The sequence below is a fragment of the Saimiri boliviensis genome, chromosome 8 (assembly GCF_048565385.1).
Source record: "Saimiri boliviensis isolate mSaiBol1 chromosome 8, mSaiBol1.pri, whole genome shotgun sequence".
In the NCBI taxonomy this organism is placed as follows: domain Eukaryota; kingdom Metazoa; phylum Chordata; class Mammalia; order Primates; family Cebidae; genus Saimiri; species Saimiri boliviensis.
In genome coordinates, this window is record NC_133456.1 from 41291082 (window position 1) to 41312650 (window position 21569).

Here is a 21569-nt window from a genome sequence, read left to right on the forward strand (position 1 = left end):
AAGCTTAAAAATATAAACTCTGGGCCGGGCGCGGTGGCTCAAGCCTGTAATCCCAGCACTTTGGGAGGCCGAGGCGGGTGGATCACGAGGTCAAGAGATCGAGACCATCCTGGTCAACATGGTGAAACCCCGTCTCTACTAAAAATACAAAAAATTAGCTGGGCATGGTGGTGCGTGCCTGTAATCCCAGCTACTCAGGAGGCTGAGGCAGGAGAATTGCCTGAACCCAGGAGGCGGAGGTTGCGGTGAGCCGAGATCGCGCCACTGCACTCCAGCCTGGGTAACAAGAGCGAAACTCCGTCTCAAAAAAAAAAAAAAAAAAAAAAAATATAAACTCTGTCAAAGAGAGTCATCCCTGAAACTTTTGAGAGTGGAGCACTGATGGAATTTTAGGTCAATTTTTTTTTCACTTTGAAGGAAAATCTTGCCTGAAAAGGAGACCAACACAAAGGAATACAAAGCTGAGACAGAGGGAGCCCTAGTGGTGTCACTTGCGGCTCTAAACTAAATGTGCTCTTTTCTTGTTTAAATTATACTTGACGTGGCTAGGCATAACAATTGTCCTCAGAGATGCCCACTTCTGCATCCCCAGAACCTATGAAGGTTACTTTACATGGTAAAAGGAACTGTGCAGATGTGATTAAGCTAAGCATCATGGCAGGGAGAGGTTAGCGTGGATTATCCAGGCGGCCCAATGTAATCACAAGGATTCTTAAAAGACAGGAAAGAGGTCGAACTCTGAGATAAGAAGTGACACCAGAAATAGAGGTCAGAGTGATGCAGAGAAAGGGGCAGGAACCAAGGAATACGGGCAGCCAACAGAAGATGGAAAAGACAAGGAAAGAAATTCTCCCCCAGAGCCTCAAAAAGGAACATGGCCCTGCTGACTTTAGCCTACCCAGCTTGATTTTTGGACTTTTGACTTCCAGAATTCAAAGAGAATAAACTTGTGTTGCTGTTTTGTGTTGCACTGAGCAACTCAGTTCATGATATTTTGTTACAACAGCAGTAGGAAAGGAAGCAGTTGTCATTCTGGCACTTATAACTGCTTATGATTATTGGTCCTAATGATTGTGGTTCACATGAGCAATTCAAAACTAGTTATGAACACGAAGCTCAACCTCCTAAATGGATCTCCACACATAATAAAAAAATGCAAAGCTTCAGGAGTGAAGTTATTGAAAACATGAATCCAATCGCAGATTTGATTCTAAAGCAGAGCCAAAATTAACTTTTAATGGTGTAATTACTTTGAGTATATTTTACCACCAGAGAGCAATGGCTTATCCAGACAAAATAAAGGTGTTCTTACTGGAATAAACATAGATTTTCTGTAAATCTTGTTTAATGTCTACATTGACAATTACCCCAAAGCTGAAAAGTACAAAAGAAAATTCCTATAGGGACATTTCTCCAAAATGTCAAGTTGCTTAAAAGAATGTGACAAGAACATGATGTGAATAAAGCAGGACATACAGTTGACAACCCATGACATCAAGGTTGACTTTTAGTTTTCTTTTATGTTGACCTGCTCATCAAAGAAAAGTGAGCCAAAATTATAGAGTAGAAGGAGAAAGATAACGAGAGTTTGGAAATAACCTTAAAATGTAAGAAACACAAATAAAGGGGAAAGTCATCTGTGGATTCATAGCTTGATGGGAACAGAAAGGAAATTAAAGAAAAAAGAACTAAAATTATAAGCCTCAAAACACTAACCATCTATCTGTTTCCTTCCTTATCTCCTACCTCAAACTTAATGGGGAAAATAAGAAAAAAGACTGTGTCAGCCAGTTCAGCCCACTATAACAAAATACCTTAGACTTGGTAATTTGTAAACAATAGAAATTGATTTTTCCTAGTTCTGAAGCCAGGGAAGTCCAAGATCAAGTTGCCAAAGATTTGATGTCAGGTGAAAGAGTTAATAGGGAATTGTCTTGCCTTTTCTGCCATGTATAGACACCTCTTGCTGTGTCCATACATGGCAGAAAAGGCAAGGCAATTCCCTATTAACTCTTTTAAAAGGGTACCAATCCCATTCATGAGAGCTGAGGCTTTACTACTTCACCGTTTCCCAAAAGGACCCAACTCTTAAAACTATCACACTGGGTATTATGTTCCAATGTAGGAATTTCTGGAGGACACCAACATTCAGACCATAGCAAAGACCAAAAGGGGAAGAAAGAAGAAAATGGGATGATGAAAGGGCAGCTCTATTATAATTTTCAGCCACTCCAGTTTGGACACCTGAAGTACTCAATCGGTTGAAGGAAAAAAGGCAACAAAACAAAAATGACTGTAGAAGCATTTTAAAAATCTAGAAGCAATCTAAAAGGAAAAATTCAGAAAGATTTTATTTGGAGTTTTGTTTTTGTTTTATTTTAGTAATGCTCACTAGATGCTAGCTCAGGTGCTGAGGACACAGGCTACTGGAGGATTGTGAAAGGGAATAGGCTAATTCCTCCTGCAAGGGGTTTACATTCAAGTAAAATTATGGAGAACTAAAGAAGAAAGGTTATTCCTTTTTTCTCTCCCCCTGCTCCACCATTCATCTTTTCCCCTCTCCTATATACCTAATTTAAACTGAGGAGCCCCCCGCTACCAGGAGGCTGAGACAGGAATATCACCTGAGCCCAGATGTTCAAGGCTACAGTGATCTATAATCACAACACTACACTCCAGCCTGGGTGACAAAGCAAGACCTTGTCTCTAAAAAAATAAAATAAAATAAACTGAGAGCCCTTTTAAAGTAGTCAAGGTCAATGCCTGATAGAAACAGAATTTGTAGACAGTGATAATTCTTTTTTTTTTTTTTTTTTTTTTTTTGAGACGGAGTTTCGCTCTTGTTACCCAGGCTGGAGTGCAATGGCACGATCTCGGCTCACCGCAACCTCCGCCTCCTGGGTTCAGGCAATTCTCCTGCCTCAGCCTCCTGAGTAGCTGGGATTATAGGCACGCACCACCATGCCCAGCTAATTTTTTGCATTTTTTTAGTGGAGACAGGGTTTCACCATGTTGACCAGGTTGGTCTCGATCTCTCGACCTCGTGATCCACCCGCCTCGGCCTCCCAAAGTGCTGGGATTACAGGCTTGAGCCACCGTGCCCGGCCCACAGTGACAATTCTTAATCAACAATTTTTTAGTTATTTTTAGGTAAACACACTAAAACCTTACCATAATTGTTTTCAAGTGATTTTTACATAATTATGTATTAAGGTAATTTCAGTGAGATCAGTGTTATTCACTGCTGCATATCCACCACCAAGACACTGCCTGATACATAGCAGATGCTCAATAAACATGTGCTAAATCAAGGAGAAACACAAAGAAGCCATGGGCTATTAATTCTTGTCATGGAGAAAAGACAGAAAAAGAGCTGAAAAAACACGATACTAATCAAATTAGTAATGCAGCTACAGATCAGTGATATAGTTTACTTTGGTGTAAGAGAGGAGAGAATTCTGTGGTTTTACATCTGAAATACAAGTATTCAGTACCTACTGCTCTGCAATGCATGTCAAACTAGCAATTTTTTTTCACTTGTGCTTAGAAATGGAGCATTTATTGTACAACGACTAGAACTGCACTGGCCAATATAACAGCCATTTGCCACGTGTGGTTCTCTTCATTGAAATTAAATTAAAAATTATATAACTCATGGCCGGGTGCGGTGGCTCAAGCCTGTAATCCCAGCACTTTGGGAGGCCGAGGCGGGTGGATCACGAGGTCAAAAGATCGAGACCATCCTGGTCAACATGGTGAAACCCCGTCTCTACTAAAAATACAAAAAAAAAAAATTAGCTGGGCATGGTGGCGTGTGCCTGTAATCCCAGCTACTCAGGAGGCTGAGGCAGGAGAATTGCCTGAACCCAGGGGGCGGAGGTTGCGGTGAGCCGAGATCGTGCCATTGCACTCCAGCCTGGGTAACAAGAGCGAAACTCCGTCTCAAAAAAAAAAAAAAAAATTATATAACTCATTTGCATTAGCCACATTTCAAGTGCTCAACAGCTACATGAATCTACTGGCTATTATATTAGACAGTGCAGAGTAGAACATTTCCATTATCACAGAAAATCCTATTTTACAGCTCTGGTCCATACCATGATGTATTATAACATAAAAGTGGCCAGAATTTTACAAATTAGAGAAATAAGACACAAGGTCACACACACACAAAGTTATATGGAGTGTTGTTCTATACAACCCAGCATCGAGAGTAACGGAAGCAATATTTTCTCTCATCTCACTTTCTCTCAAATATTTGCATTTAAATAGTAGAGATAATTGTATTTAATGTCTAGCAACAATTGAGAAACCCCAGCACCATTTGACATAATCAGCCACTTTTGTTTATTCAATCCTTCAAAGACCAAGACTAATCTTTTCATTTATATCTGTGAACTCCTGGCATTTGTGGATTTGTGCATTCCTCTGGTGGGCACTGGTTGAAAGCCTTGCCTCTAGTTGACAATTCACCTTTAGAACTGTGTACTAGACATCAGTAACACATCTGCCAAGCCACAAAGCCAGATAAATATGCATCTTATTTCTAAAGACCCACAGAAGCATGTGTACCCAAACTGATAAGTCTCTGGTATTATGTTATTCCCTAGACTTTGCACTTCAGGAAGATGTCTAATAGATATAGACTGATTCACCAATTAAATAAAATCTGCATTTTCCTAAATCAAAAACAAGCTTACTGAGGCTATTTAGCTAGAAATCCCTTGTTAAATTATTTTTTAAAAGTAAGACATAAACAGGGCAAACACCATTGCATGATGAGTAATTAGAAAAATGAATGACTTTTTGACCAAATTAGAGGTTGAAGTGAAAACTCACCACTACCTGGGGATTAAAAATAAAACAAAGAGGTAGGGAGTTGGGGAGAGAGAGCATGGGGAGAAATACCAGATATAGGTGATGGGGAGGAAGGCAGCAAATCACACTGCCATGTGTGTATCTATGCAACAATCTTGCATGTTCTCCGTTTGTACCCCAAAACCTAAAATGCAATTTAAAAAAAGAAAAAGAAATAAAACAATGCTTAAATTAAAAGGAATATTATACATCAGTTTATATATGTGTTCCTAGGTGTGTTAGAACATCTAAGACTTCATGGCTATATTTTTTGAATACAAAAGGAAAAGATGATTAGATATGAATAAATTTGGAAATACTTGCATACATTTTTTGTCTTAACTTATTCCTACTGAATTAGAGATTTCCCTCTTCTAGATAGGAGTAATATAAAATGAAGAAAATAAACTTGGAAAAGAATATGACCTTTGGTAAAAACAGCACTAAATTATTTACAAACTGCCCAAGTTATAAAGAGTAAAAGAGAAAGAGTTCAATAATGGGACTGCCAAAATGCAAGAAGTCTATTGTTCCTTCAAAAACACAAACACTGCTTGGCATGATCGCTCACACCCATAATCCCGACACTTTGGGAAGCCAAGGTGGGCAGACTACTTGAGCCGAGGAGTCTAAACCCAGCCTGGGCAACATGGCGAAACCCCATCTCTATAAAAAACACAAAATTTAACCAGTGTGGTGGTGCACAGCCATAGTCCCAGCTACTCAAGAAACTGAGATGGGAGGACCACCTGAGCCCAGGAGGTAGAGGCTGCAGTGAGCCATGACAGCACAAATGCACTCCGGCCTGGGCAACAGAGTGAGACCCCATCTCAAACAAAACAAAAGAAAACAAAAAAATTAAATGACCTTCATAGGAATTAGCAAACCCTGGTCTGCGTAGCAACATCCTGAAAATCTGAAACCCTCAGTTTGCAGAGGGAGCACTCTTACAAAGGCACATGAGATCATATTTTCAAACAGGCAATGTAATGAATGATCTCATAAAAGTTTTTCATGCCCTACTAATTTTCATGATAGAAGTCACATTTGATTAGCCTGCTTAAACATCCATTGTCAAGAGCAGCTTAGGTAGATAGAAATGTCCTCTCTTACTACCAAACTGCCCCTTAGACTTATTTAGAATCTTATCCATGTTTAAGGTTTTTCTCTCAGGTTATAACTTATCTTTTTTATAACGGCAGTCCCAAAAATGCTTTATATACTTGAAGAGAGCTCCAATATATAGTTATTGGAGGAAAAAAGACAATTTTAGCATTTATTTTCCAAAAATCTGACTTTGCCTCTCTGTGGAGAGGAAGCAGCCAGAATTTTCCTTCAAAGATTTGTTAAAATAAGGAAGATGCCACTTTCTGGCAATGCACCTGGCTAGATGGCTAGGGAAAAAAAATAGCTAGTGGTCTCTCCATCCAATACTTGAGGCTGACTTACATAAACGTGACTGACATACAATAAAACAATTATTTTTATGCTCATGCACTAAAACAACTTAAAATTATAATCGCTACCATTCACTGAGCAATTTGTTTCTGGCAGGCACTGGCTTCAGCACATTAAAAATATAATTAACAACTCTATTAAATAGGTATTATTAATGTAATGTTCAGATGAAAAAATTGAAACTCAGATTGTTTAAAAGATATGTCAGGTTTAAATAGGAACCAGCAGAGATGGGATTTATACTACAGTCAAATCCTGACTGTAAAATTTTAGTGTTTCCGTAGTGCTTCTCAAATTGTCCACATTATAAATTTACACAGTTGCCGGGCGCGGTGGCTCAAGCCTGTAATCCCAGCACTTTGGGAAGCCGAGGCGGGTGGATCACGAGGTCAAGAGATCAAGACCATCCAGGCCAACATGGTGAAACCCCGTCTCTACCAAAAATACAAAAAATTAGCTGGCCATGGTGGCACGTGCCTGTAATCCCAGCTACTCAGGAGGCTGAGGCAGGAGAATTGCCTGAACCCAGGAGGCGGAGGTTGCGGTGAGCCGAGATCGCGCCATTGCACTCCAGCCTGGGTAACAAGAGCGAAACTCTGCCTAAAAAAAAAAAAAATTTACACAGTTTTCTTATTTAGAAGAAAAACAAATTTTTATTTCCCATTCTGCTTACTTTTAAAATGGCATTGGTACTGTCTTCTTCAATTGATTCATATTGTTGCTGTCAGATACAATTAAAGTAGAGGGTGCAGTGGCTCAAGCCTGTGAACCCAGCACTTTGGAAGGCTGAGGTTGAGAGGATCACTTGAGGCCAAGAATTCGAGACCAGCCTAAGCAACATAGCAAGACACCATCTCTACAGAAAAATTTTGTTAATTAGCCAGGCATGGTGCATGCACCTGAAGTGAGCTTCCTGGGAGGCTGGGGCAGGAGAACTGCTTGACCCCAGGAGTATGAAGCTGCAGTAAGTTAGGATCACAACACTTCACTCCAGCCTGGACAACAGAGTAAGACTCCATCTCTAAAAAAACAAAGACAGACGGTCTTCTCACCTCAATTCTCCAGTAGAAACTGATAATGCTAGCCAGCCTCAGAAGGCAACCAGTGTAGTTTCAGGAAGGGAAAGGGAGGGAAAATTTTCACTACATGCCCCTTTTACTTTTTTAGCCATGTAACTACATTAACTGATCAATGAAATAAATTTTTAAAAATAATTTTCTAAAGTCTACATATAAGTGAAATCATACAGTATTTGTTTTTCTTTTCTTTTTTTTTTTTTTTTTGAGACTGAGTTTCGCTCTTGTTACCCAGGCTGGAGTGCAATGGCACGATCTCGGCTCACCGCAACCTCCGCCTCCCGGGTTCAGACAATTCTTCTGCCTCAGTCTCCTGAGTAGCTAGGATTACAGGCACGTGCCACCATGCCCAGCTAATTTTTTGTATTTTTAGTAGAGACGGGGTTTCACCATGTTGACCAGGATGGTCTCGATCTCTTGACCTCGTGATCCACCCGCCTCGGCCTCCCAAAGTGCTGGGATTACAGGCTTGAGCCACTGCGCCTGGCCTAGTATTTGTTTTTCTGTGTCTGGCTTATTTCATTTAACATAAACTCCTCCAGCTTCATCCATGTTGTTACAAGTAGCAGAATTTTCTTGTTTTAGAGCTGAATGATACTTCATTGTATCCATACAGCACATTTTCTATAAAGACTCATCTGTTCATAGGCACTTAGGTTGTTTCCATATCTTGGCTATGGTGAATAACGCTGCAATGAAAGTGGGTGTGGAGAAGCTAAAGAGATGTTGGTCAAAGGGTACAAATTTTCAGTTATAAAGTGAATAAGTTCTGAGGATCTAATGTACAGGAAAGTTACTATGGTTAATAGTACCGTGTTGTTTACTTAAAATTTGATAAAAGTATAGGTTTTCAGTGTCTTCTCCATACAAACATACACACACAGCACTTACACAGAAAATAGTAACTATGGATGATGATAAATGTGTTAATTTGGCTGTAGTAATGATTATACAATGTATACACATATCATCATGTTGCAAATCTAGAATACATACATTTTTATTTGTAGTTATATTTCAATAAAACTAGAAAAAAATCAAGTATGACCTATGTAGTAATAATGAATTTGACTTCTATCTATCAATATAAATTAATGTTTAGCGTAATATAAATACAGACATGTATAGATACCTGTATATGCATGGGCTAGTATATGCATACACTTTTTGCTCTGCAGCTGAGAAGGCCTAATATCCCACAGCAACAAACACATTAGGGTCCAGAACTTGGGTGTTTTTTTTTTTTTTTTGAGATGGAGTCTTGCTTCCACTGCTCAGGCTGGAGTGCAATGGCTCAGTCTTGGCTCACTGCAACCTCTGCCTCCTGGGTTCAAGCGATTCTCCCGCCTCAGCTTCCCAAGCAGCTGGGATCACGGGCATGCATCAACCATTCTTCACCAAAAGGAATAAGGGATCTTTGAAGAAATGGCTGGCTTAAGTCTCAGGGAGGAAATATACAAGGTCAGCCTTCAGCATCTTGTGTCAAAAAGTAAGGAAGAGCAAAAAATAAAAACAAAAAGCCACATTACTATAGACACAGTAAGACAAGCAGGGGCTCCCTTTTTAGCAGCCTGCAAATCTCAAGCATGAAGATAAAGGAAAATCCTGAAATTCCTTCAAGGGAAATTCCAGCCATCTAGTTAGCCCCAGAAGTAAGTAAGTAACTTGTGAAGCAAGAAGCAAATCATAGCCTAAAATAGCCAAGGAAATTAAAGTTCCAGAAATGTTTGCCTTCCCTATAGAAACTAAGAAAAACAAATGTTACCAAGTTGTCTTTCAGAAGCTTGTACTCCCACTTAGAACCCCAATGAAATGGATCCACTGGCACATACACCCCTAGTAAAGAGGAATTGAAGACTAAATTTTATTCATCCTTTATTCTGTTTCTTTCAGAGGGGCTTGGAGAAAAAAAAGTCCCCCTGGCCAGCTACCATTTTTCCACTGTCCCCAAATTTTTAAACAAATCTTCTCTTCCTTACCCAATGGCTAATCAGAAGCTCTTGCATCTACCTACAACCTGCAAACCCCCAATGCAAAATATCCTGCCCTTTTAAGCTCAAACCAACATGTAACCACCACACAGATTTATGATTTTGCCTGTAACTTCTGCTTTTCTGAAATTTGCCCTTGCCTGTAAAAACTCATTGGGAAGTCTAGACTTGAGCATTTAGCTGTCTTCTCTTCCTTGTGTAGTACCATGCAATAAACGTCTTCCTTTCTAGCACTGCAAAAACCTCATTGTAGACATCTGTTTTTATTGTGCCAGGCAAGTAGACCCCAGTTCAGTTCTATAACAACAGGAGCCACTGAAAGAGCTCTCAGCAGCCAAAAGTGGAAGGAGTTAAGCAAAAAAAATAAAGTAGTATTGGATTATAACTCAAAGTATAAAATAAATATCCTAGTGCCTGCAAACACAAAGGAGATTTTGATGAACATCAGCAACCATAAACCGTGTTTATATTATGTATCCTTGATATGATGAGATGAAAATAGCAATTTGCCTCTGTGGTCTTCCTCCCAATAACTCACAAACCTCTCTTATCATGAGGAAAACATCAGTCGAATTCAGATAGCAGGGGCTAGAGAGGATCATGGCAGACAGGATGCAGGACTAGATTGCAGCTCCCACTCGGACAGACAGAGCACCAGGTGGAGGCTCACACCATGAACTTTTGCTCCAGAACTAATGCAGGAATAAATCAGGGAAGTCGAGAGAACCCACAGACCCACTGAAGGAAGTGAATTGCTCCTGCGGGACCCAGGAGACACCCCAAACACTGTGAACGCCCAAACTGTGGAAATAGGAAAGGGAGATTGTCTGCCTTCGAACAGACACCCTCACTGGGAACCCGAAGGTCTAGCACATGGGAGAAAAGTCTGAACTCACCTTGAGCTGAGTCGGCTTAGAGAGCTTAGTGAAACACAGGGGTACAAGAAGCAGCAGGAAATGTCCTGTGGGCTCTCTGGGTCTCCTAAGAAACCATTTCTGCTTTGCCTCATAGGGGTACTTGAAGCAGGCTGCGTGAGCTACCAGGGAAAAGGCCACGGGGAGAAGGAAACATCCAGCTGAACTTTGTAACAATTCCAACCTAATGAGAAGTCTCCTGGCCAGAACTCAGGGAAGGATGTGAATCTGGTGTGCACACTCCACAGGTGGGGAAGCAGGAAAGCCCTACTTGCTTTCACAACTGGGAGGCTGATAGCCTGGAGCAAGTTCTCGGCCTTGCTTCCCCACTGCCTGGAAACAGACTCAGTGTTGTTGTGGGGGGACAGGGGAATGGTGGAAGTTCGACTGGCCTTCTGGGTTGCAAGTGAACAGGTGAGGCCTGCGACTGCTGGCTTTCCCCCGACTTCCCTGACAACCTGCATGTCACAGCAGAGCCAGCCATAAGCCTCCTGAGAACATAACTCCATTGACCAGGGAACCACCTTAGCAGCTGAAGACAAAAGGCATATACTCTTGGAAGTTCTAGGGCCCTGCCCACCACCTGATCCTCCCCATACTACCACAGCTAATGCTCCATTGAATGCACCACCTCCTGGCAGGAGCCCCATCCAGCACAAAAATAGTGAATTTAAAACAAAACTAAGGACCCTCACAGAGTCCATTTCACCCCCCATGTCACCTCCACCAGAGCAGGTGCTGGTATCCACAGCTGAGAGACCCAAAGATGGGTCACATAACAGGACTCTATACAGGCAACCCCCAGTACCAGCCCAGAGCCTGGTAGACCTGCTGGGTGGCTAGATCCAGAAGAGAGATGACAGAATCTAAGAAGGCACATCCCTAGGAAAAGAAGGAGAGTACTATATCAAGGGAACACCCCGTGGAACAAAAGAATCTGAACAACAGCCTTCAGCCGTCTGACAGAACCTACCAAAATGAGAAGAAACCAGAAAACCAGCTCTGGTAATATGACAAAATAAGGTTCGTTAACACCCCAAGAAAATCACACTTGCTTACCAACAATGGATTCAAACCAATAAGAAATCCCTGATTTACCTAAAAAGAATTCCGGAGGGCAATTATCAAGCTAATCAAGGAGGCACCAGAGAAAGGCAAAGCCCAATGTAAGGAAATTTTTTTAATAATACAGGAAATGAGAGGAGAAATCTTCAATGACATAGATAGCATAAATTTAAAAAATCAAAACTTCAGAAAACAATGGACAAACTTATAGAAATGCAAAATGCTCGGTAAAGTCTCAGCAATAGAAAAACAAGCAGAAGAAAACTTCAGAACCTGAAGACAAGGTTTTTAAATTAATTCAATCCAACAATGACAAGGAAAAAAAGAAAACATGAATGAAGCCTATAAGAAGTCTGGGATTATGTTAAATAACCAAATCTAAGAAATCTAAAAGTTTGGAAAACTTATTTGGGGCAATAATCCAGGAGAACTTTCCCAGCCTTGCTAGAAACCTAGACATCCAAATACAAGAAGCACAAAGAACACCTGGGAAATTCATCTCAAAAAAATCATCACCTAGGCACATTGTCAAAGTTAAGAAAGAATCTTAAAAACTGTGAGACAATAGCACCAGATAAAGAAAAACCTATCAGATTAACAGCAGATTTCTCAGCAGAAACCCTGCAAGCTAGAAGGGATTGGGGCCCTATTCAGCCTCCTCCTCAAACAAAACAATTATCAGACAATAATTTTGTATCCAGCAAAACAAAGTTGAATAAATGAAAGAAAGATAGTCTTTTTCAGACAGACAAACGCTAACAGAATTTGCCACTACCAAGCCAACATTACAACAACTACTAAAAGGAACTCTAAATCTTAAAATGAATCCTGGAAACATACTGAAACAGAACCTCTTTAAAGCATAAACTTCCCAGGACCTATAAAACAAAAATACAATTAAAAAAAAAAAGTATACAGGCAACAAATAGTATGATGAATGGAATAGTACCTCACATCCTAATACTAACATTGAATGTAAATGGCCTAAATGCTCCACTTAAAAGATACAGAATTACAGAATGGGTAAGAATTCACCAACCATCTGCTGCCTTCAAGAGACTAACCTAACACATAAGGACTCACATAACTGAAGATAAGGGTGGGAAAAAATATTTCATGCAAATGGACACCAAAAGTAAGGAGGAGTAGCTATTCTTATATTAAACAGAACAAACTAAAGCAACAGCAGTTAAAAAAGACAAAGAGGGACATTATATAACAATAAAAGGCCTTGTCCAACAGGAAAATGTTACTATCCTAAATCTATATGCACCTAACACTGGAGCTCTCAAATTTATAAAACAATTCCTACTAGACCTAAGAAATGAGATAGATGGCAACACAATAATAGCTCAATACTTCACTGACAGCACTAGACAGGTCATCAAGACAGAAAGTCAACAAAGAAGCAATGGATTTAAGTTATATGCTAGAATAAATGGACTTAACATATTTACAGAACATCCTACCTCACAACCACAGAATATACATTCTATTCATCAGCTCATGGAACTTTCTCCAAGATAGACCGTATGACAGGCCACAAAACAAGCCTCAATAAATTTAAGAAAATTGAAATTATCTCAAGCATTCTCTCAGACCACAGTTGGAATAAAACTAGAAATCAACGCCAAAAGGAACCTTCAAAACCATGCAAATACATGGAAATTAAATAACATGCTTTTGAATGATCATTGGGTCAACAATGAAATCAAGATGGAAATTTAAAAATCTTTTTTTTTTTTTTTTTGAGATGGAGTCTTGCTCTGTTGCCCAAGCTGGAATGCAGTAGCATGCTCTTGGCTTACTGCAACCTCTGCCTCCCAGGAACAAGCAATTCTCCCTGCCTCAGTCTCCTGGGTAGCTGGGATTACAGGCACCTGCCACCATACCTGGCTAATTTTTGTAGTTTTAGCAGATACAGGGTTTCATCATGTTGGCCAGGCTAGTCTTGAACTCCTGACCTCAGGTGGTCTGCCTGCCTTGTCCTCCCAAAGTGCTAGGATTACAGGTGTAAGCCACTGCACCCCCGGAAAATTTAAAAATTCTTTGAAACTGAATGACAATAGTCACACAACCTTGCAAAGCTGGGATACCACGAAGGCAATGCTAAAAGAAAAGTTCATAGCCCTAAATGCCTGCATCAAAAATCTCAAAGACCACAGACAATCTAAAGTCACACCTCAAGGAACTAGAGAAACATGAACAAACCAAACCCAACCCAGCAGAAGAAAGGAAGTAACCAAGATCAGAGCAGAACTAAATGAAACTGAAACCAGAAAAAAAAAAAAAAAAAAAAAAAAAGCACAAGATAAATGAAACAAAAGCTGGTTCTTTGAAAAGATAAATAAAATTGATAGACCATTAGCAAAACTAACTAGCAAAACCAACAAAGAAGAGAGAAAATTCAAATAAGCTCAATTAGAAATGAAACAGGGGATATTACAACTGAGAGCACATAAATACAAAAGATTATTCAAAACTACTGTGAACACCTTTATGCCCACAAACAACAAAACATAGAGGAGATGGATAAATTCCAGGAAAGATACAACCCTTCTAGCTTAAATCAGGAAAATGACCATACTGCCAAAAGCAATCTACATATTCAGTGCAATTTCCATCAAAATACCACCATCATTCTTCACAGAACTAGAAAAAAGATCCTAAAATTCTTATGGAACCAAAAAAAAAAAAAAAAAAAAAAGCCTGCACAGCCAAATCAAGACTAAGCAAAAAGAACAAATCTGAAGGCATCACATTACCTGATTTCAAACTACACTATGAAGACATAGTCACCAAAACATCATAGTACTGGCATAAAATTAGGCACATAGACCAATGGAACAGAGTAGAGAACCCAGAAATAAAGCCAAACACTTACAGCTAACTGATTTTCAACAAAGTAAACAAAAACATAAAATGAGGAAAAGAGACCACATTCAACAAACGGTGCTGGGATAATTGGCAAGCCACATGAAGGAGAATGAAACCTATACATGTACCCTCTGAAAATAAAATAATAGTTGAAATGATTAAAAATATACATATGAAGAAAATTATAAGGCATATTCACTTTAAACCAGTGTATATGTTATCTATCACAGCATATCATTTTATCGAAAACTTAGTAGCTAAAAACAACAAATATTTATGATTCCACATAGTTTATGAGGGTCAGGAATCTAGGAGTGGCTTAGTTGGGTGGTTTTGGTTTAGGGTTTCTCATAGGGTTTCAGATAAACTGTTAGTCTGGGATGTAGTTATCTGGGATTGGAGGATCTATTTCCAAACTGACTTCACCAAAATCAAAAACCTTTGCTCTTCCAATAATACTATTAAAAAAATAAAAAGGCAGGAGTGAAGAAAATCTTTGCAAAACACACAATCTGACAAATTACTTACTTCTAGAATATACAAAAAATTCTTACAACTCAATTGACCCAGTAAAAACGGGTAGATCTGAAATGATTCTTTACTGAAGATGATGCATGAATGGTAAACAAGTACACTAAAAAATGTTTAACATCATTAGTTATTGGGAAAATGCAAATCAAAACCATAAAGTAGTACCACTATACCCACTGTATAATGGATAAAACTAAAGACAATGACCATACCAAATACTGGTGAAGACATCAAACAATGAACATAGCCAGGCACAGGTGCTCACATGTGGAATCCCAACACTTTGGCAGGCCAAGGAGGGTGGATCACCTAAGGTCAGAAGTTCAGGACCAGCCTGGCCAACATGGTGAAACCCTGTCTCTGCTAAAAAATACAAAAAATTAGCCAGGCATGGTGGCAGGCACCTGTAATCCCAGCTACTCAGGAGGCTGAGACAGGGGAATTGCTTGAACCCAGGGGTCAGAGGTTGCAGTGAGCCAAGACAACACCGTTGCACTCCAGTTCGAGTGACAAGAGCGAAACTCCATCTCAAAAAAAAAAAAAAAAATGAACGTGTTCATATATTGCTGGAGAGATTCTAAAGTGGTACAAACACTTTGATAATTTAGCAGTTTCATAAAAGTTCAACATAGATCTACTGTATAATCCAGTCATTCCAACTTTAGATATTTTACCAAGAGAATTAAAGAACATATCCATACAAAGACACAGACATAGACTTGTACAGAGACTTCTACTGGCTCATAGCAATTTCATTAGTAAGAGTCAAGAACCAAAAAAAACGTAAGTGCCCAATAAACTAGTGAATGGGTGAACACACTGCGGTAAATCAATACACAATGGAGTACTAGTCAGCAATAAAAATAAGAAGCTTTTCTTTTTTTTTTTTTTTTTTGAGACAAAGCTCACTCTGTAACCCACACTGGAGTACAATGGCATGATCTTGGCTCACTGCAACCTCCTCCTCCCAGGTTCAAGTGATTCTCCTGCCTCAGCCTCCTGAGTAGCTGGGATTACAGGCGCGTGCTACCACGCCAGCTAATTTTTGTATTTTTAGTAGAGACAAGCTTTCACCATGTTGGTCAGGCTGGTCTCAAACTTCTGACCTTGTGACTTGCCCACCTCATACTCCCTAAGTGCTGGAATTACAGGTGTAAGCCACCCCCCAGCTAAAAATAAGAAACTATTGATAGATTGAACAACATAGATTAATCTCAAAATAATTACATCAAGTGAAAGAAGCCAGAACCCTTGCTCCAAAAATGCACACTGTAGAATTCCACTGCTATAAAATTCTAGAGAAAATGAAAATTAATCTACAGTGTCAGAAATCACTTAGTGCTTTCCTGAGAATGGAGAGAGAGGAAGGAAGATTGGATTACTAAGAAGGAAAATGAAACTTTTGGGGATTGATGAAAATGTTTATTTCATTGATTACATGACAACTAACTACAATGCCAATCACTTGAGGTCAGGAGTTTGTCAGACCAGCCTGACAAACATGATGAAACCCTGTCTCTACTTAAAATACAAAAATTAGCCAGCCATGGTGGCACACACCTGCAGTCCCAGCTACTCCGGAGGCTAAGGCAGGAGAATTACTCGAACCAGGGAGGTGGAGGTTGCATGAAATAATATTGTACCACTGCAGTCCAGCCTGAAGGACAGAGAGACTCCATCTCAAAAAGAAAAAAGGGAGAGAGAGAGAGAGAGAACAATGAAAACAATCTCTCTCCCCCTCCACATGAACTGTGGGGGAAAGGCCATGTGAAGACACAATCAGAAGGCAGCCATCTGCATGCCAGGAGGAGCATCCTCACCAAAACCTAGCCATGCAGGTACCACAACCTCTAGAACTGTAAGAAAATACATTCCTGAGGCTGGGCACTGTGGCTCACACCTGTAATTCCAGCACTTTGGGAGGCTGAGGCAGGTGGATCACCTGAGGTCAGGAGTTCAAGACCAGTCTGACCAATACGGTGAAACCCCATCTCTACTGAAAACACAAAAATTAGCCAGGCATCGTGGTGTGCACCTATAATCCCAGCTATTCAGGAGGCTGAGGTAGGAGAATCTCCCTGGGAGGTGGAGGTAGCAGCAAGCCAAGATCATGCCACTGTACTCCAGCCTGGGCAATAGAGCAAGACTCCATCTCAAAAAAAAAAAAAAAATACACATCTGTTGTTTAAGCCACCCAGTGTTTGGTATTTTATTATTAGAGTTCAAGCTAAGACATTCCCTTTCCCTCATTTCCTTTCTTCTTCAAGTTCTAATTCAGGATCAAGTGTCATATTTATTTTTCATGTTTGTTGCAAGAATGTCTCTCTGTCACCATTATGAACACATAAATGAACTAGAGAGGAAGTGGCTATGACAGTTGTATTATTTTAAAAAGTGTTTTTCTTCCAACTACAACACAATGATAGTAATAAGAACAATACAAGGTGATTTTTTTTTAAAGCACTTAGCACTCAGGCCTGTAATCCTAGCTCTTTGAGAGGCCAAGTGGGGTGGATCACCTGAGGTCAGGAGTTTGAGACCAGCCTGACCAACATGGAGAAACCCCATCTCTACTAAAAATACAAAAAAATTAGCTGTGCGTGGTGGCACATGCCTGTAATCCCAGCTACTTTGGAGGCTGAGGCAGGAGAATCGCTTGAACCCGGGAGGCGGAGGTTGCAGTGAGCTGAGATAGTGCCATTTCACTCCAGCCTGGGCAACAAGAGTGAAACTCTGTCTCAAAATAAATAAATAAAAATGAAAATTACAAAGTAAAAAGCACTTAGCAGCTAGTATGTTAAGGGCTTTAGAAGGTTTGTCTCACTAAATCCTCCCAACAAATATGAGGTGAGTTCTACTATTATTCCCACACCATCCATTTGTTAATGACTTAGAGAAGTGAAGTTTGTTTCTCAATGTCATGGCAGTATTTAACTGGTAGAACTAAGGAGAATTCTGCAGAATACAGCTTCTTAAATGCACATATTCCATACAAATTTCACCACAGGATCTTGTTAAAATGCAGAAACTGATCCTCTATGTCTGGAGGAGGACTAAGACTCTGCATTTCTAATAAGCTCCCAGATGATGCGGAGACTGTGTTTCACTACTCTTTGAATAACAAGGCTGTAGACGTACATGACAGCTAAGTGTGCCCGGCACTAAGCCCTCACTAGGTATTTCCTGAATTATTTAACAATGGCAGAAATGAGGAGAGAGAAAAAAAAGATTTTTTTTAACCTGTTGTTGACCTTACTGAGGTTAGCAAGTCATGATTATTTTAACTTTTCTTCACATGAACCTTGTAAAATCAAATGTCCTATGGGAGAGTTGGAAGATTTCCAGGCAGAAGACACTGCACAATTACAGATGAGAATACAGTACTAGAAAGCTGAGAACAGATCATCAACAGGCAGTGAACGCTTTACTGCTATGTGTTTCTACTTAGAGCATAATTTCAGCAAGACTCCATTCCTTGTCCATACTTGTTTCCATTGACCCAGTTAGTGAGACTATGAGTTAATACTAAATGTCTTACCCTCTAAATGTCATATAAGGTTGTTGGGGCTGCAAAAATCCTGTCAGGAAGAGAAGAGTCACTCGAAGCAAAGCTGAAGGCAAATGCTAGCTAACATTCCTAAGGGTCTGTGGGTAGAACTACCCATCAAAGCAAGTTACTGACAGAACCACTGCATATTACTGTTTCCAAGTATAAAGTAAATTACAGGTCGGTGTGTGGCAACCTCCAGAAAAGATCAGTTTTGAGACAGATTTTTTTTTTTTTTTTTTTTTTTTTTTGAGACGGAGTTTCGCTCTTGTTACCCAGGCTGGAGTGCAATGGCACGATCTCGGCTCACCGCAACCTCCGCCTCCTGGGTTCAGGCAATTCTCCTGCCTCAGCCTCCTGAGTAGTTGGGATTACAGGCACGTGCCACCATGCCCAGCTAATTTTTTGTATTTATAGTAGAGACGGGGTTTCACCATGTTGACCAGGATGGTCTCGATCTCTCAACCTCGTGATCCACCCGCCTCGGCCTCCCAAAGTGCTGGGATTACAAGGTTGAGCCACCGCGCCCGGCCTGAGACAGATTTTAAATACTCCTTAAATACTCCTGTCAATCATTATTTAAAAAAAAAAAAAAACAGCTTTACTGATTGACATGCCATAAGCTGCACATCACATAAAGTGTACAATTTTATAAGTTTTGACAGATGTATGTATATACATGAAACCATCATCACAATCCAGATAATGAACAAATCCATCATCCTCTGAAAAGTTTCTCATAACCCCTTGTAATCCCTACCCACTCCTACCTCCAGGCAACTACTCATCTACTTTCTATCACTGTAGATGAATTGGCATTTTATGTTCTCCTTTTGCCTGGTTTCTTTCACTCAGCATACGACACACACTCATGTTGTGTGTCGACGGTTTGCCCCTTCTATTGCTGAGTAATATTTCACTGTACAGATATACCACAGTTTACCAGTCACCTGTTTGTGGTATATAGATTATTTTCTTTTTTTTTTTTTTTTCAATTACAAATAAAGCCGTTGTGAGGGCACTGCCACTTTTACCTGTAGAAACTCACTTTAGGTCTTTGCAAAAAAAAATCTTTTTGAGCATATGATACAGAGTTATAATAACTGGCTTTAATGTCCTTTACTTGTACTTCCAACATTTATATCACTTCTTTTTTTTTTTTTTGGACAGAGTTTCACTATTGTCACTAGGCTGGAGTGCAATGGATGTCACAATCTCTGCTCAATGCAACCTCCACCTTCCATGTTCAAGTGATCCTCCTGCCTCAGCTTCCTGAGTAGCTGGGATTACAGACACCCACCACCATGCCCAGTACTAATTTTTGTATTTTTAGTAGAGACAGTTTCACCATGTTGGCCAGAGTGCTCTCAGACAAACTCCTGACTTCAGGTGATTCGCCTACCTCAGCTTCCCAAAGCACTCGGATTATAGGCATGAGCCACTGCACCTGACCTCTGTATCACTTCTTGATCCAATTCAGTTGATCGATTTTCTCTTCATTATGCATCAGTTTTTTCTGCTTTTTTTCATGCCTAGTAAAAGTGTGAATTTCACCTTCATGAGTTCTGCATCTTTTTGTATCTCAATAAATATTCTTGAGCTTTGTTCTCAGATATAAAGTTACTTGGAAACGGCTGGATCCTCTTTTGGTCTTGCTTTTAAGACATTAGTAATGGGTGGGGCGTGGTGGCTCCCACCTGAAGGACAAGGCAGGGATATAGATCACTTGAAGTCAAGAGTTTGAGACCAGCCTGGCCAACATGGTGAAACTGCATGTCTACTAAAAAATACTAAAATTAGCCAGAGGTGGTGGCACATGCCTGTAATCCCAGCTATTCGGGAGGCTGAGGCACAAGAATCACTTGAACCCAGGAGGCAGAGGCTGCAGTGAGCTGAAATCATGCCACTACACAGCAGCCTGGGCAACAGAGTATGACTCTAAAAAGAAAAAAGAAGCCGGGCGCGGTGGCTCAAGCCTGTAATCCCAGCACTTTGGGAGGCCGAGGCGGGTGGATCATGAGGTCAAGAGATCGAGACCATCCTGGTCAACATGGTGAAACCCCGTCTCTACTAAAAATACTAAAAATTAGCTGGGCATAGTGGCGCGTGCCTGTAATCCCAGCTACTCAGGAGGCTGAGGCAGGAGAATTGCCTGAACCCAGGAGGCGGAGGTTGCGGTGAGCCGAGATCGCGCCATTGCACTCTAGCCTGGGTAACAAGAGTGAAACTCCGTCTCAAAAAAAAAAAAAAAAAAGAAAGAAAAAAAGAAAAAAGAAAAAAAAAAAAAAGGCATTAGGAAAGACCAGAGCCATAATTAGTCTTGGGTTAACTATTCCACACTACTGAGTCAAGGCCGTTCTCAGTCTTGTCCCCGTCGTCCCATGAACTGTGAGCTTCCCTAGTCGAGCAAGTAAGACAGCAGTTTCTCTCGCCTTGTGTGTTATATGCTCTTCTCTCTAATCCTCTCAGTGGTTTTTTCCCCAGCTTTGTGTCAGCTTTCCTCTCACAGATGTGCTGACCAGCTTTCTCCTCAACACTAAGGGACACCCTCTACAGATCTCCAGATCTTTCTGGGGCAGCTCCTTCCCTTCTGGCACTCTGTCCTGAGAACCCTAGCTGCCTCAGTTTCCCCAGACTTTCAACTCTGTCTTCTTAACATACAGAGTCTACCAGACCCTGCCTGGGTTCCCTAGAGCCCCCTCACTTCCCGACCTTCCCCCGGCCCGCCTTCTCCCGCCACCACTGCCTTCTGCAGGCCATTTCCACCCAGAAAAAGGAATCATATCGTGTGTCCACTATCCAGAACCTCCACTCTTTCTACCCCTTTGCTGATGCAGGTAAGGGTGATAACTGTTTCCTGCTGGCGCTGAGGATTATATCCACCTAAGAATTCAACAGAGAAACGGCAGGAAGACTCTTACTACTGTCCAAGGGATTACGATAAGTAGAAACTCGCGGAGGCCTTTAAGAAGTTTGCCTGCAATGAAGTAATTCAGCTACAGGGTGACCAACTCAAGAACATACACCAGTTCCTCGTAGAGATTGGACTGGCTAAGGACTATCAGCTGAAGGTTGATGGGTTTTAAGTGCTTGTGGCTCACCGAAGCACTTAAGGATTTCCTTGCAATGAGTAGAATTTCCCTTCTGTCCCTTGTCACAAGTTTAAAAATCTGACAGCTTGTATAATGTAACCATTTGGGGTCCCCTTTTAACTTGGACTAGTGTAACTTCTTCATGCAATAAACTGAAAACA

General features: G+C 40.6%; 1 pseudogene; it reads left to right on the top strand.

Annotated features, from left to right (window-relative positions):
* Positions 1-570: 570 nt before the first annotated feature.
* Positions 571-21402, top strand: LOC120367150 (eukaryotic translation initiation factor 1 pseudogene; annotated as a pseudogene).
* Positions 21403-21569: the final 167 nt, after the last annotated feature.